General features: G+C 32.5%; 2 pseudogenes; one reads left to right on the forward strand and one right to left on the reverse strand.

Annotated features, from left to right (window-relative positions):
• Positions 1-16,526, reverse strand: part of LOC112097780 — a 60,380-nt pseudogene that overhangs the window by 31,756 nt on the left and 12,098 nt on the right.
• LOC18041701 lies at positions 810-6,330 on the forward strand (annotated as a pseudogene).

Below are 16,526 nucleotides of genomic sequence, written 5' to 3' on the forward strand. Positions count from 1 at the left end.
ATTATTTTTTTATGTTTTATTTATTGTGGTAAATTGTGGATTTAGATGTTGTTTTATGTTATTCATGTTGAATTGTTGATTGTTAAATTACGATTCGATTTTATTTGGTATTATTCAGTCAATTGTTGAATTTTAATTTATGCGGATTTGAATATTCAGAATATCCATACAGAGCTTGACACATTTTTTTGTTATGTATAAGTCTTTAATTATTTGATTTTCTTGTTTAATTTTGGTTGAATCAGATTCAAGATTTTTCAGGTAGCGTTTGAAGGTAAATACAAAGTAAATACATTTGATACTCCATAAAAGATAAAGATTTAAGAAAAAAAAAAGTGGGTGAAATAGCGTATTTTTGTGAGGTTATTTGAGCCCATAACCACTCTCTACATTCATAATTTCAAATAATTTTTTGACTGACTAATTTCCTAATAATACTTAATAAATGTCTTTTATATATGCTCCTTACCTTATAAGTAATTAATTAATATAATTTCTCGCTCTTCAACATCATGAATCTAGCTCATAAACTTCATTTAATCTTGACCATCATCAACTAACCATTAATCTAAAGGCCACAAAATCGTGTCAAAAGTTGTGGAAAATTAAAGGGCCATATATATATCGTTTCCATTTTTAAAAGTTAGTATTTACTGTTACGTTTGCCAATTAAAAAGGAAATACTTTTGAATTTGTGTGCTTCTAGCCTATGGGTGTTGAAGCATAATGATGTTTCATTATAAACCCTAAAAAAGAATTGTTAAATCTGTTTTTTTGCTTCTGGCACAGAAAAGTAAAATTTAGTTTAATTCTTAACACCAACATGGAAGAAGCCAGCAGTTCATCAAGGCGAGAAGCAAATGATCAAACCAACCTCTGCAACTGCAAGTAAGAAAATCAGTACTCTACATGTATCTAATATTAGATATGTAGAATTGATTTATTGTACTTTTGGTGTTACATAATTTAATTGATGGATTGCATTTTGATTCGTTATTTATAATGAAAATTAAAGCTTAAAATCTTGAATATTTTGTGAATATATAGAAATTTTCCAATAAGGTCCCATAATTTATTAAAGTGCGAATTTAATTGAGTTTTTAGAAGGCCTATAGTTAATTAATGATATTGAGCTCGCTCTAACCCCTCCTCAAACTCACACAGCAGTAAATAAAAATTGAGCTAATAATAAGGTTACCCCAAATTTTGAATTAATGATAAACTTACCTAAAAGATTTGCTTTTGATGGGATTGAGGTGGAGTTTATTGGTAGAATGCATATAATTTTTTGTGGATCCACCTAGCGTAACTATCTGAAAACTATATTCTCCAAGTGACCGTTGTTAAGAATTATCACTATTACTGTTGTTTAGTCCTTATTAACATTTCAAAGTCTGCAACGCACCCGAGTCAGAAATGGTGTGTGTATATTATTTCACAAGAAACTCCTCACTTTAAAAAAGTGGGGTGAAGTTAAAGGACAAAAACAAAAATTTTAATGCAAGTGTTTACGTTTTTTTAACAGAAAAATTATATTAGAGTTCAAATTATTTTTCCTTTTAGCTCTATCTCTTTTGGAAACAAAATTTGCATTATTTTTTTGACTAGGAGAAATTATCTCTACACTACCTTTGTTTTACCGTATGTACATCTAACTACTATAATATTTGGACACATACTTTACACCACTATGTTTCTAAACTTGTATTAATTAATCAGTTTGACTCTCAAAATAACCATTTTACCCGTAAATAAATTAAAACACTGTTTATTCTATAAAATATTAAAAAAATAAAATTATAGTTATAAGAATACCCCAAACTTTGATAAAACAAAAAAAATATCAAAATATAATTTTAATTTCATTTAATCTTTGTAATTAAATTAATTATAGGGAAGTTTACAAAAATTAACATGAAAAGAAAAACTCCCTATAATTATTTTAAACTTCCCTATAATTAATATTAAGAAACTTTCCTATTCAAATGGAATGAAATTATGATTTCAAAAGATTAACCCGATAATTTTTACATGAAATTATATTTATAAAAAATTAACCTATTGAATTTAAAATTTATTTATTTTATTAAATTTAGAGGTATTCTTATAATTAATTTAATTATTTTTCAAAATTTTGTAGAATAAAATGGAATTTTAATTCATTTAGGGATAAAATGATCATTTTTATGTGTCAAAGCGGTTGATTGGTACAAGATTAAAACAAATGTGGGGCAAAGTACATGTTAAAATTTTATAGTGGTTAAATATACATGTAATGAAAAAAAGGTGATGCTAAGATAAATTCCCTTTTAACTAGCCTCTCTAGAATTAACCCTTGAGTGATTCAATTTCAGTATTATTATTAATTTTCAAAATAATAATAACAATTATATAATTTATAGATTCTGTTTTCATGTAGGTGAAATCACTGTGACGGAGCCAAAAATAACTAAACAAACTGAAGATTCACACAGTTCAATAGGTAAGTAAATAATTAACATAAAGAGATTAATTAATTGTTAATTTACTGATTCAATTTCAGTATTATTATTAATTTTCAAAATAATAATAACAATTATATAATTTATAGATTCTGTTTTCATGATGATTAACTCAGATGATCAAGAGGAGGAAATAACTGAACAAACTGAAGATTCACAGAGTTCAATAGGTAAATAAATAATTAACGTAAAGAGATTAATTAATTGTTAATTTACTGATTCAATTTCAGTATTATTAATTAATTTTCAAAATAATAATAACAATTATATAATTTATAGATTCTGTTTTCATGATGATTAACTCAGATGATCAAGAGGAGAATGAGTATTATGCTCGTTATTGGACGCTATACAGAATGATAGAGAAGAATGATTGGCGAGGTGTGGAAGATATCGTCACTAATGATCCCGATGCCTTGACCGCCAAGACTTTTGCACCGCGTTCAAAGACAATATTTCACGCGATTGTGGAGTCGTTGGTTGATGTTGAGTCTGATGACGCCACATGCCTCCTCGATAAGCTGGCGTCAAAAGTCGATCCACAAACACTAGCACGACAAGATGGACATGGGCACACAGCTCTTTTTCTTTGTGCCGGAAAAGGCAATCTAAGGGCCTTAAAAGTCCTAGTGAAGTATAACCCGGATTTAACGAACATAAGGAGCCATGCAGACACTCTTCCGGTTCAAAAGGCAGCGTATGGGGGTCATAAGGATACGTTTCAGTATCTACTAGAGGTAACTCATGGAGTAGACATCTACAGCGGCAAGGATGGTGCCACGGTGCTTTCACGTCTCATCGACGCTAATTTATACGGTCAGTATTATTAACTTTAACGTTTCAAGCTAACACATATGATTCACATATAAACCAATTCTCAAGTTATACTGTCCATGTAAAGCTTGTCGAACCAACTTTTTTCTTTTAAAACCTCAAGGCTAGCTAACGCTAAACCATAACTCATAATTAACATATGTTTTTGACAACTCTGATACAGAGGCCTCCTGTGGTGAAAATGTCCACATGAAATTCTGTAAGGAAGAGGAGTTTATAACGTTCTGAAAGTTATTTACAACATTATAAAAGTAGACGGCTTGCACCTGAGAATTTTACCCTGAAGCATATTTTTTAAATTCTCTATGCACATGAACATTAATCAAATAAATTCTTTGTGCCCATTCTTTAATAAAATAAATATTCCAGATAAATAATATGATTAATCTTTTGTTTAAAAGAAAATTACTCATAAGACAACCAACTTACTGAAACTCCGATAGAAAATATTGGGAGGGCAAAATTCTTTGAAGCTGAACCCCTTAATTATCACTCAATGGTTAAGAACTCTTGATGATATCGAGCAGAACGACCTGTTCTTCCTGGCTATCCAACACTGCAATAATTTAATCGGTTATCCCATTGTGTTAGCAATTTTATTGAATTCACATTGAATTGTTTAAGTATACACACTTAAATCTTGTTTGCCGTTTTTGTATAATGTGCTCCTCTAAACCAAATTCCTGTTTGTACTGTTGATTGCTTGGTTATACTTTAGTTTTATTGTTTTCGTTTATATATGTCTATGTATGATGCTCGCATTGTATAGAGATCAAATACATAGCCACCACTCTGACTTTGTTAATGAATCAGATGTAGCTTTAGATTTATTGAAGCGTCATCCAACGATTGGCCGTGACAGCATCGACTCTCGGAGAATTGTTCTAAACACGTTGGCTAGAAAGCCTTACGCGTTTGCAAGTGGGAGTCGGCTTGGACGTCTGCAACGCTTAATTTACAATTGTTGGTGTCAATAATCTTTTACGAACACACACACACACACACGTCTATATAGTGATCCTCCAATAAAGGAGCCCTCATTTTAATAAAATGAGGAAGCACTAATTGGAAGATGACCCCATATAGATGTGTGTATATATAAGAGTGTTTATTTGTGTGGCCTAACAAAACCAAGTAAATAAATTTGCAGGCATTCCTGTGGAAAAGGAATTTGTTTCTTCCATTCAGACCAACGATAATCAAAATGTGGATGGAGACATGGAGAACCTTATCGTGACATCAAAAATCCACTCAAAAAAATCCACACGTTTTGGATCTGCTAAGCAAATCACTACGACATTTGGTCTGTAAAACTATTATATACTAAGTCTTCTTGAATACATGATTCTGAATTGAAAGGTATTTCCTTTGTTTATATGTATGGCAGGTGCAATGTGGCATCAATCGCATTGGATGCTCTGGAATGCCCTCATGCGCCTAGGTAAGTCTTGAGAGGCTGTGTTCAATTAAAATATAGTTGTTTGAAATTAATTTGTTTATATCCTTTTTATTGATTGAATTCAATTGCAGCCCCTAGCATCAAAGCTATACATGATCAAAAGTTAACGCATATGCAGACAGTTGAAATTGTCAGAATTATCTGTAAAAATGTGATTTGGAACTGTCACAGAAGAGAATTGAAGCCGGCATTGTTCACAGCTGCAAGATTAGGGATACACGAGTTTATTAATGAATTTATCATGGCCTATAACAGGAGTGGACATTTGTTGAATAAGGATGGGCGTAACGTATTTGATGTTGCAGTTTCACATCGTCGTGAAAAAGTTTTTAATCTAATACATCGTGTAAAATACACAATAAATTTATTTTCTACAGATGGCAATTCTGGCAACAACATTCTGCATTTAGCGGCAAAATTGGTACCTTCAAGTGAAGTGGCCGGTGCAGCATTGCAGATGCAGCGGGAGTTGCAATGGTTCAAGGTGTGATTGCTCATCCGACAACTTAATACACCTTTTTATATTTAATAGTCACAATTTGATGTTTGTGGCACAATAGGATAAATAAGTATTTATATTAAGACTAAAAAAAATTGACAGAAACATAGACAAAAATAAGATGTCAAGAAACAGTGCCGATTTACACAATTGAAAAACAAGGTAAACCAGCGCCGTTTTTAACTTGTTTCTGTGAGCGTTCTATCACTTTGGCATTTGCAGGGCATATGTAGGCGTGAAAACGCATAAACAATTCTTCAAAATGAAAATTTCCGACTAATTTCTTAGTCCAAATGCCTTTAGTTATCATCTTCCCATTAAGTACATTGGGCCTTTCTGCACCTAGAAATCTACCTTAAAAGAAAGTTTTAGTCCTCGTGTTTATGACTTCTCTGCAGGCGGTAGAAAAACTTATCCATCCACACAGGCTAGGAGATGAAAATAGTTCCAACCAAACTCCTAGAGAGGTCTTTACCCAAGAACACAAGGATTTAGTCAAAGAAGGAGAAAAATGGATGAAGGAAACAGCTTCATCTTGCTCAGTTGTAGCTGCACTCATTATCACTGTAGTGTTTTCCGCAGCTTTCACGGTACCTGGTGGCAGTGACAGCAGAGGAATACCAAATCTTTTACATGAAAAATCTTTCATGATTTTTGCCATTTCAGATATGCTTGCGCTTTTTTCTTCCATTACTTCAGTTCTAATGTTCTTGGGCATCCTCACTTCACGCTACGCAGAAGACGATTTTCTTGTATCGTTACCAAGGAAGTTAATTATTGGCCTCGTCGCCTTGTTCTTTTCTATTGCAAGCATGATGGTAGCCTTTGGTGCAACTGTTCACATATCTCTTTCTCATAAATGGAATCTGGTTATCATTCCAGTTGCTCTTGTTGGATGTGTCCCTGTCACCTTATTTGCATTCCTGCAGTTTCCTCTTTTGCTTGATATGTGGTTATCTACTTATGGCCGCGGCATCATCATAGACAGCAGTTGGAGAGAATTAGCTAGCTGCGACTTGGTTGCTAAAGGTAACTAAAAAACACGGTCATAAAAGCTGACTAAATTGGGTTATTGTCCCGCTGTGTAACTAATTCATTTCTTGTTGATTTTTCCTGATGCTTTTTCTATAATCATTTTTGAGTGTTTTGAGCTGTGTACTTGAATTTGGTTTGTAAAAGTCCATTCTGAGGCTGGCTCGATTGAGGAACTGAACCTTAGAAAATTTGTTCTGTTTTTTTCGTTTTCTTTTTTGATCTCATTTAGACAATAATTGATCTTTGACCATATTTGTTTGAGTGAGAAGGATATATTAATCTGATTCCAATCAGGCCTTTCCCTTTAGGAACAATATTTATTCCTATGATCTTCATTTGATTTCTATCAACTGGCAATTAAAAGTTGCGATGAAAATTTTTGGGCTCCCAACCTGTCTGGGATGCTCAAAATCCTTGGTCTTAAGGTGGCTAATGGTGCCTATTTCCTCAATAGGAACCAGTCTCAACAATGGCTTTTTGTAAACAAAAACCAAGAACAAAATCCTAAAGCACTCAAGAAGGTTACGGAGAAACAAGGATCGTACAAAATGAGGCTTAGATCAAAATAGAATCAAAAAACCTCATTTAAGGCTCTGTTTTTCACCTGCTGGACTAGTGACTAATTTTAATTACAGGTTCAAATAAAAAGTTCTAAACACTTAACAAGGATTATAGAACAATCGTCATGAAAAATATTGAATTTAAACTCAGCAAATAACCAAGTAATCCCCCAAGATCCACTTCCAAGCACTTAAATCTCAGAATTACATCTATAAAGATCAACCTTAATGCAATTGACTCTTAATGATTCAAGAACGGTAACCAAAACAACAAGAACAGAAACAAAATTACACATTTTAACAGTAGAGATTTATAGTGGTTTGGCTTCAGGCAAACCTACATCCATTGTGAAAAGAGAAGCAAGATTTCACTAATTTGGGTTTTTCAAGATACAATGTTGCAGAGAGCGTGTGACAGAATCACCAGATTACAATAACCACTCATGATGCCTTATATGCAGAGAGATGTTCATCTAGAAATGCCCCTTAACAGCTAGCTCATGTATTTCTGGGTTTCTTATCAAAACCCAGAAGCTTCCCGTACATATAACGACCTTAACAGCCATATGAACCCGTTGATGGACACGTGTCAAGGCCTCATCCATTATATTACGCAAAACGGCAGGCAAATCTAGCTATCGACCCGCAGCAGAGGCCAGAGCCAGCTTCACAACGTATTAGCCAACAGGTTTTGTTTTGGTCCATAATCACATGTATCACTTAATCTCCCAGCGGACAATACATAAATGTCACACGTCCCTCCGGGGCTCTACGAATGGCATGTCATACGCGTCTAGAGAATGTAACCGACTTGTCAGTCTTGAACATAAACCCAGATTTGAGCTTCATCCTTCAACAAAAAATGACCAAGAAATAGCTTATTGGAAGCATATCTAAAATGGAAAAAATCATAGAAGATGATTGATCCAGGAAATTGGGTATTCTTTTGCTATATATGTCTCTGCCACCTAGTATATTAAAAGTTGTGATGGAAACTATTGTGATTATGAGTGCAAAAATTGAGCAACATGAAATTGAATTTCGATTATTAATATGTCATGATAAAAAAAAAAAAAGATAAACTATAGACTAAATAATCTTAACACCTGTGTGAAATCAATCCTCTTCTTTTGAGTAAAGCCTTTAACAAAAAGCCTGACTTTAAATCTTTTTGGTTCAACACTTGATATTCCTTCTTTAACATTGTGAATCCACTTACACCATACTACTTTCTTGTTTGCAAGCCTCTTTATTGGATCCCAAGTATGGTTTTTGATCAATGACAACATTTCTTCATCCATAACTTCCTTCTATTTTTATGACCTATCACTTTTAGCCGCCTCTGAGTAACTCTTTAGTTCATCACTTTCAACTTCATGTGCTACTTTAAATACAAATGCAATCAGATTTGTATATGCATACCTCATGGGTCATCTTATTACCCTTTTTCTCTCTATCTCTCACCAATTGATAATCTCTGATTTCTTGATCACCTGCTTGCTCATCTTCTGATTTAAAAATGTCCATATTAAATCCTAATTCAGATTCAGCTCTTGGTTTCTTCTTTGTATTAGAAGTTGACAACTCCACCCCAAAATGAATCTTTTGATCTCTCACATTGGGTTGTGAGATATTAGGTTTACAATGAGTTAAGTTTTAAAGCATCTCAGACTCATGTACTAGAGTTTTTACCCCTTCACCCTATCAAAATAGCCAAGAAATACACATTTTAAGGCCCTAAGTTCTCGCTTTCCTTGCTTAATGTGTGCATATGAAGGCAAACCAAAGACCCTCAAACCAGAATAGTCTGTTGGTTTGCCAAACTCGAGTACAATGAGTGTTTTAAAATAAATTCTACATGAGGGGCTTTTATTCACTCTATATAAACTGTAGATAAGACTTCTGCCCATAATGTTATTGATAACTTTGAATGAACAAGCGTGCGTCTCACCTTATCAATCAACGTTCTATTCATCCTTTCAGCTAAACCACTCTATTGAGGGTATATATCTCACTATTTTGTGTCTTACAATCCCATCCTCGGTATAATAGTCATCAAATCTCTTATTACAAAACTCCATCATTGATGACAAAACAAGTTACACATGAATTTATGGATTAATACAAATCATAAGCACTCACAGCATTCATTACCTTCAAAAACTAGATTGAAAAAAGCCTAGAATTAAAAATCAAAGCCTTACAATGCGATATGGGAGGAGAATACAAAGTGTTTGAGTCATACCTTAAACATGATGGGATATCATTAAGATACTCTTGCCCATATACACACCAATAAAATGGAAAGGCTGAAAGAAAACACAGACATCTTATAGAAACTGGCCTAATACTTCTTGTTCAAGCTGACATACCTCTCAAATTCTGGTGGGAAGCTTTCTCAAATGCCACCTACCTCATAAACAGAATCAGTACTCCTGTTTTAATTTTTAAATAATAAAACACCATTTGAAGCCTTTTACTCAAAGAAACCAAATTATTCCTTTATCAAAATTTTTGGTTGTGAGCGTTATCCTTTCTTAAGACCTTACAACAATCATAAATTTGATTTTCATACTTCTAAATGTGTAAATCTAGGTTTTAGCCATACATATAAAGGTTACATGTGTCGAAATTCAAATGGAAGAATATATATTGCAACATATGTTAACTTCAATGAAAGCTCTTTCCCTTTTCAAACAAATCCAAAATTTATGAGCTCCAAACTAGCCCAATCGTCTATAAATTCATCACAATGTCTTCTCCTTCTTAGAGTTATAGCAATGAGGTAACAGCATCTGGTTCAAACTTATCTGATAATCTAATCCAAGAAATTACTCCTTCTAATGATCAAGGTTCTGACAACAACATGATCATATTATTCCAGTGCCCAATAATGTTTCAAATACACACTCTGAAACTCAAAATTCTTCAAACCATTGAATTAAACCTTAAAACAATGAACTTCAAAACCAAAATCCTGATCTAAACCTTCACATCCTATGATAACTAGAGTCAAAGCTGGAATTTTTAAAACTAAAGTCTACAATACAGAAAAAGTCTTGTCACTAGATACACCCTCAAGTGTTGTTGAAGCTTTAAATTATCAAAGCTAGAAACTAGCAATGCAGGATGAGTTTAATGCTCTGATGAAAAACCAGACTTAGTGCTTAGTTCCCCGGAGCAAAATATAAAACTTGTGGGAAACAAATGGATTTTTAGGGTAAAACAAAACTTTGATGGATCAATAAATAAATATAAAGACAGACTAGTAGCAAAGGGTAGATTATCAGGAAACATTCAACCATGTAGTAAAGGCAGCAATTGTAAGGATTGTATTGAGTCTTGCTATTATGAATAGCTGAAGGTTGAGACAGAATGATATTAATAATGCATTCCTAAATGGAGAGCTGACTGAAATTGTATATATGCCTCAGCCAGAAGGATTTGTGAATTCAGATCACCCAAAGCATGTTTGTAAATTGAAGAAAGCTCTCTATGGCTTAAAACAAGCACCTAGAGCTTAGTTTGACAAACTGAAATTAGTTCTTGAATCATGGCAGTTCTGTTGAGCTAAATTAAACACATCCTTATATTTCAAACAAAATAGGAATGATCTAATCATCTTACTAGTCTATGTTGATGATATTATAGTCACTGGGAGTAATCATGTTGAGATTGAACAACTCATTCACAACTTAGGAAATACCTTTGCTCTTAAGAATTTAAGGCAACTTAATTTCTTTCTTGGCATTAAAGTTACAAAAAATCAAAATACTCTAGTACTGTCTCAGGCTAAATACTTAAAGGAATTACTTACCAAATTTGATTTAAAGAACTGTAATGGAGCAAACACTCCACTTGCAACAACTGAAAAGTTAAGCAAATACATGGGAAAGAAATGCCCAACTCAATATAGAAGAGCTATTGAAGGGTTGCAGTATGCTATGCTAACTAGACCAGAGATTGCACATGTAGTAAACAAATTAAGTTAGTTTATGGCAAATCCTTTATAGCCGCATTGAATAGCTTGCAAGCGAGTATCGAGATATCTAAAAGAAACAATTGACTACGGACTAAGTTTCAAGAAGTTTGATTCCCTTGATCTAATAGTCTATTCAAATGCTAATTGAGGGAGTGATCCTGATGATAAAAGATCTACTAGAGGTTACTGTGTGATAATCTAATTAGCTGGAGTTCAAATAAATAGAGTGTGGTATCTAAATCATCAGCAGAGTCCAAATACAGGGCTATGGCATTGGCTTGTGCAAAGATAACATAGATATGTTCAGTTCTTAAAGAACTAGGTGTAAACCTCAGCTGCACACCTTTGTTGTTAAGTGACAATACAAGTGAAACTACAATTGCCACAAACTCAGTTCTTCATTCCAAAACTAAGCACATAGAAATGGACATTCATTTTTTCAGAGATAAAGTTGAAAAGAAAGAAGTTGAAATTGCATTTGCATCAAGCAATGATCAAATTGTTGATGTTTTAACTAAGCTAATTACTTATTTCCAATTTAGCTTCTTCAGAAACAAACTTAAAGTCTCTGCTAGAGATTTAAGTTTGAGAAGGGATGCTGAAATTATGGATGAAGCTGAACTTAGATCAACTCATGGGGGAGTACCAGCTGGAGCCTACTTGTAAACCAAGGTAGTTGCTTACAAGACTGATGAGCTAAAAGTCACACGCACAAAGCAAGAAGATTCTAGATGGCAAAATAGCTACACAGAGATTCCTCAATTGTTATATGATGTAATAAATTAGTTATTAATGAAAAGCTGAGTTCAAAGTATAAAATTTACATTTAGTTTTGAGTTTGTTATTAGTATAACTGGAAATATTACTTGGATGCTGAGTTGAGCAGCTATAAATACCAGCAAGATATACAAAGAAGCATGAATGAAACAGTTACAAATTCTCTCTCTATGTGATCTCCAAAATTCTTTCATGGGCAACTTGATAATGTAATTTATTATGCATTATGCATTGTTTGTTTTATTTGCAGCGCCTGGTATCAAGCAGGTTCAGGATGCAAAATTGACACATAAATTGGCCCTTGAATTGACCAAACAAGCTTTTAAAGCATTTTCAAATGTTTATAATGTAAAGGATTATGTATCTTTCCAGTCAAACACCATAACTGCTGCAGCAAGCTCTGGCATTGTTAAAATCGTAAAGATGTGTCTTCAAATGTTCCCATATACAAACCATACTGAAAGTTACTGTTCAACATGGACAAGAAAAGATTTTGAATCTTATGCATAATATGGTCGTATATAATAAGTTCACATCTCCCCAACTAATTGATGAATCTACTGAGGACACTATCTTGCATTTGGCAGCAAAGTTAGCACCTCCCGCTCATCTAAGAATTGTGCCTGGTGTAGCTCTACAAATGCAAAGGGAGGTGCAGTGGTTCAAGATTTTAACCCCTCTTAAACCACATAAATTATCCCTGCTGCTTACTCTTCCAATTAGTAATATTATGCCTTAACAATTTTGATAGATGTTCTTGTAGGAGGTAGAGAAATTGGTGCACCATTTTCTTAAGGAAGCGCAAAACATAGATGGAAAACAGCTCGGGATATATTCACCAATCAACACAAAGACTTGCTAAAGAATTCAGAGAAATAGATGAAGGATACATCAAATCCTTGCATGGTTGTCACTGCTCTCATTGCTACTATAATGTTTGCGGCAGCTTATACCGTGCCTGGAGGCAACAATGAAAGTGGCATCCCAATTTTCTTGAGAGATCTTGAGAGACAAATTATTCATGGTGTTTGCTATCTCATATGCACTAGGGTTTATTTTCTCTTCTACTTCACTTTTGGTGTTCTTATCTATCCAAACTGTGCGGTATGCAGAAGAAGATTTCCTCGAGTCACTGCCAAAAAAATTAATAATAGTTCTTGCTTCTCTCTTCCTCTCTATCGTGAACATGATGATATCTTTTGTGGCAACTTTTTCAATTGTTCTCCATGATAGATCGAAATGGTTAGCCGTTACAGTTCCTATCCTGGCGTCTCTCCCTGTGACCATATATGTATTACTACAGCTGCCATTGTCTGTTCAAACGTATCAATCGACGTATGGATCCGGGATCTTTCGACGTGTTAAGATTTAGTACTTCTTGTATGTTTAGTAATGTGAGTCACAATCCTAATGTGGATTCTTCATGAACGATGTTGTATTAAAGTCTTTCTTTCATATTTAAAATAATAAAGTTTGGTGAGTGACATTGTTACTTGGATATGCTATCTTGCTGCTGAAAGTTTAAGGCACCTCTTAGTTCAAAGTTTTGATCAAACTTATAGTTGTCTGAGAAAAATTTAATTAATTTTATGTGGAATCCGTGCTATAATTTATCCAACATAAGAATTAATGCAGTGGAGTGTCGAGAAACTAAGGACTGAACTGAACAAACTGAAACAATTTAAAAATAGAAGAATCTTGCTAAACTAAAGGATTTTATTGATATTTTACCAGAAACATTACAACGGCTCACTCTTCTTTCTCTCTTCTAATTTTTTACTTTTCACTTAGAGCATCTCCAAAAACCTCTTCAAGTAAAATTCTACATCTTATTTGAAGAGTTATATCAATATTAAACACTTCAAAAGACACGTTAATTTAGATTCTTCAAATAAGATTTATTTCTTACTCTTTAATATTGCCGAATGAATTTCTCCCTCTTCTATTAATATTTTATTATTATTTATTGAAAAGATAAGACTGCAATAATTATCATTTATGTTTCCTTTCAAAAACATAACAGCAATTCAATTTAATAGTGGAAAGATTTGATTAAAATAATGTTAACTTATTCTTATTTAATGAGTCTTTTGGAGGAGATTGTATTTTTCTATTCACTTATTTGCCATATCATTAAGCAAATTGATATTTGAAGAGTAAAATATAAAAAGTCTTTTGGAGATGCTCTTAATACCTACAACAAAGAGTTTAAGGATATTTATAGTAACTTAGAACTAATATAAACCATACAAATATTAAATTACAAAAATTTAACAACCACATTTTACAAATATCTCTAAATATTCAAGAAAAATTTAAACTTAGATATTTCTACCACCATTAAATATTTTTAACTTAGAAATATCTTGCATTCTCTACACTATTCTTAAATCTTCCATGTATTGAGCTTTAAACTTAGGTTTTATAACACCCCAAAAATTACCCATGAAAATACAAGGGTAAAATTGAAATGAAACTTTACATCATTTATTCTTATTAATAAATCTCAAGATAGACAATCATTATTCATACTCCAACTGAATCCTTACATAAAACATCTGAAATAAAGTCCCCAAAGAAAAGTCTCTAATCCAAAATAAAAAGTCTAGCCAAATTTAATCTTTAAAGCAACTCTAAAGATCCACTAAGAAAATTCTCCATCTAAGAACCCAAGCCACATCTCTAATCAATCTGTAAAATATTGGAGACGAGGGGTGAGCCGTCAACTCGGTAAACAAATCCATGCACGATATTTGAAAACCTTGTCATTTTACCCTTAAACATTTTATAACAACATCTTCATTTAGCATAAAGGGTGGATTCATATAAAAGCATTAAAAGCATTAAAAACATTAAAACATTCATAAAAACATTACAACATAAACATTTGGTAGCTCATGCCTCGTAGTCATCATCATTCATCATTCATCATTCATCATTTAGGGTGTTATACCCCGCATTGTTCCTCATTCAGGGTACTATACCCCGCATTGTTCGTAACATCCTTATGGACAAGATCATCATCATACTAGCAAGCTGGCCATAACATTACATAACATCATAACATTTGCATTATATACATTACTATGGACTATGAGCCAAAACATTTTTGAATCCACCTTACATCCTTTCATAAATAACATTTAAAGTCTTCTAAAACATTTAAGACCCTTTCTTTGATCATTTAATTCTTTCAGAAATTCTTTAAGAAAACACTTTGTTTAAGAAAACTAATTTCTTAAGAAAAATTAATTTTAAAACACATTTTTATAAATTCATTTTAAAGTGCTTTTATTTTACAAAATTCATTTAAATATTTTAGAAATCAATTTTGTAAAAATTTTCATTTAAACATAAATTGCATTCATTATAAAGCGCATCATGCATTAATCTACTTACCTCGATCCATAGCAATCAATTCAATACCTCGAGAACAACCAACGAGCTCACCCACCTCCTATAATCATCATAAAAATATTCATATCAATATAATCTCTAACCTTAAATATAATCTCAATCATCCTTAAATCATAGGCACTTATACTAGCTTAATACTTATACATATTCTAGATGTATCCTATACTTATGAGTATCCTGCACATGCTGATTTTTAATAACCTATACACATGTCGGAAAACCATGCAAATTTACAGAGGCACTGTGAACATGCATAGCATTGCATACAATATTTCACAAAAATCAGCACAAGTCAAAATCGAGTCAGAATATTGACCTTTCACCAAAGTAACAAAACTGTCCAGCATTGACCAAAACAGACCTTTACCACTTAAGCAATTCATAAAATATTCTTTAGTACTCGAAATAATATGTTTATTTTTTTTAATTACAGAAGACCCATTCAGAAAGCATGTAATTAAAATTCATAATTTTTGGACTCCTTAAACTATTTTAAAACGTTTTATTTTCAAGAAGATTTAACCCGTCCAGAAAATTCCAGATTTGAAAACAGAATTTCAAAAATTCACATCTTTTATTTTACACGCCCAAAAATCGTGATTCCAGTTTTTAAAGATAGAGGAAATATTGAAATTTCATTATAAAATCCTAAAATGGCATGTAATATTCATAAATTAGCCCAACAGTTACATGTTTCAGCTTCTGAAATTTTGGAAAACAGTTTTTAGATCTGCAACAGCCGCATGTTACGATTTTTAATAATTTAACCATACTGAATGAAATTACGAAATTAGACACGCAATCATATTAGACATAGACCTGTTGATACAAAAATCGCCATAATTTTTGAAGGATGTGTAACCTTATGGAAAATTTTCCCAAAGTGAGGTTTTCAACACAGAACCTATCAATGGAAAGCTTAGGATGTCTAGTTCCATGATATGTAAGCATATTCACGTGATTCTAAATAAAGAATAGAGACTGTTCATATCATCACACCATTACAAACACACATATATTACCCAAATCACAGTACAAGTAATTAAAGGCAAACAATTCATAAAAATAAATCATATAAGTCAAAGAAATACTCAATACCTTAAGGCAAACACTAAGAAAAGAAGTTATAAAACCTTCTTTTCCTTCTCCAAAGACTTATGTTTCTTTCTTTTCTTTCTAGGGTTTGTAACGGTATAGAAAATAAAAGATGGCTTCTTAAAAAAATGGCTTCCTCTTAAATAGTTAAAAATTAATAAATATTTTTAAAAAAACTAATAACTCATGTAACTTATTTAAAGCAATTTGATAAATTTTACTCGCACACAAACACTCAATAATAATTATCCTACTCAATTTAATAAGGGTAAAAGAGGAAAAATAAATAAATAAATAAATAAAAGTGGGCGTTACAGGTTTGGACAAATGAAGTTGGATTGGATCATAAAATTGGTGTTGGACTTTT

This window comes from Citrus clementina, unplaced genomic scaffold (genome assembly GCF_000493195.1).
Source record: "Citrus clementina cultivar Clemenules unplaced genomic scaffold, Citrus_clementina_v1.0 scaffold_5, whole genome shotgun sequence".
NCBI lineage: Eukaryota > Viridiplantae > Streptophyta > Magnoliopsida > Sapindales > Rutaceae > Citrus > Citrus x clementina.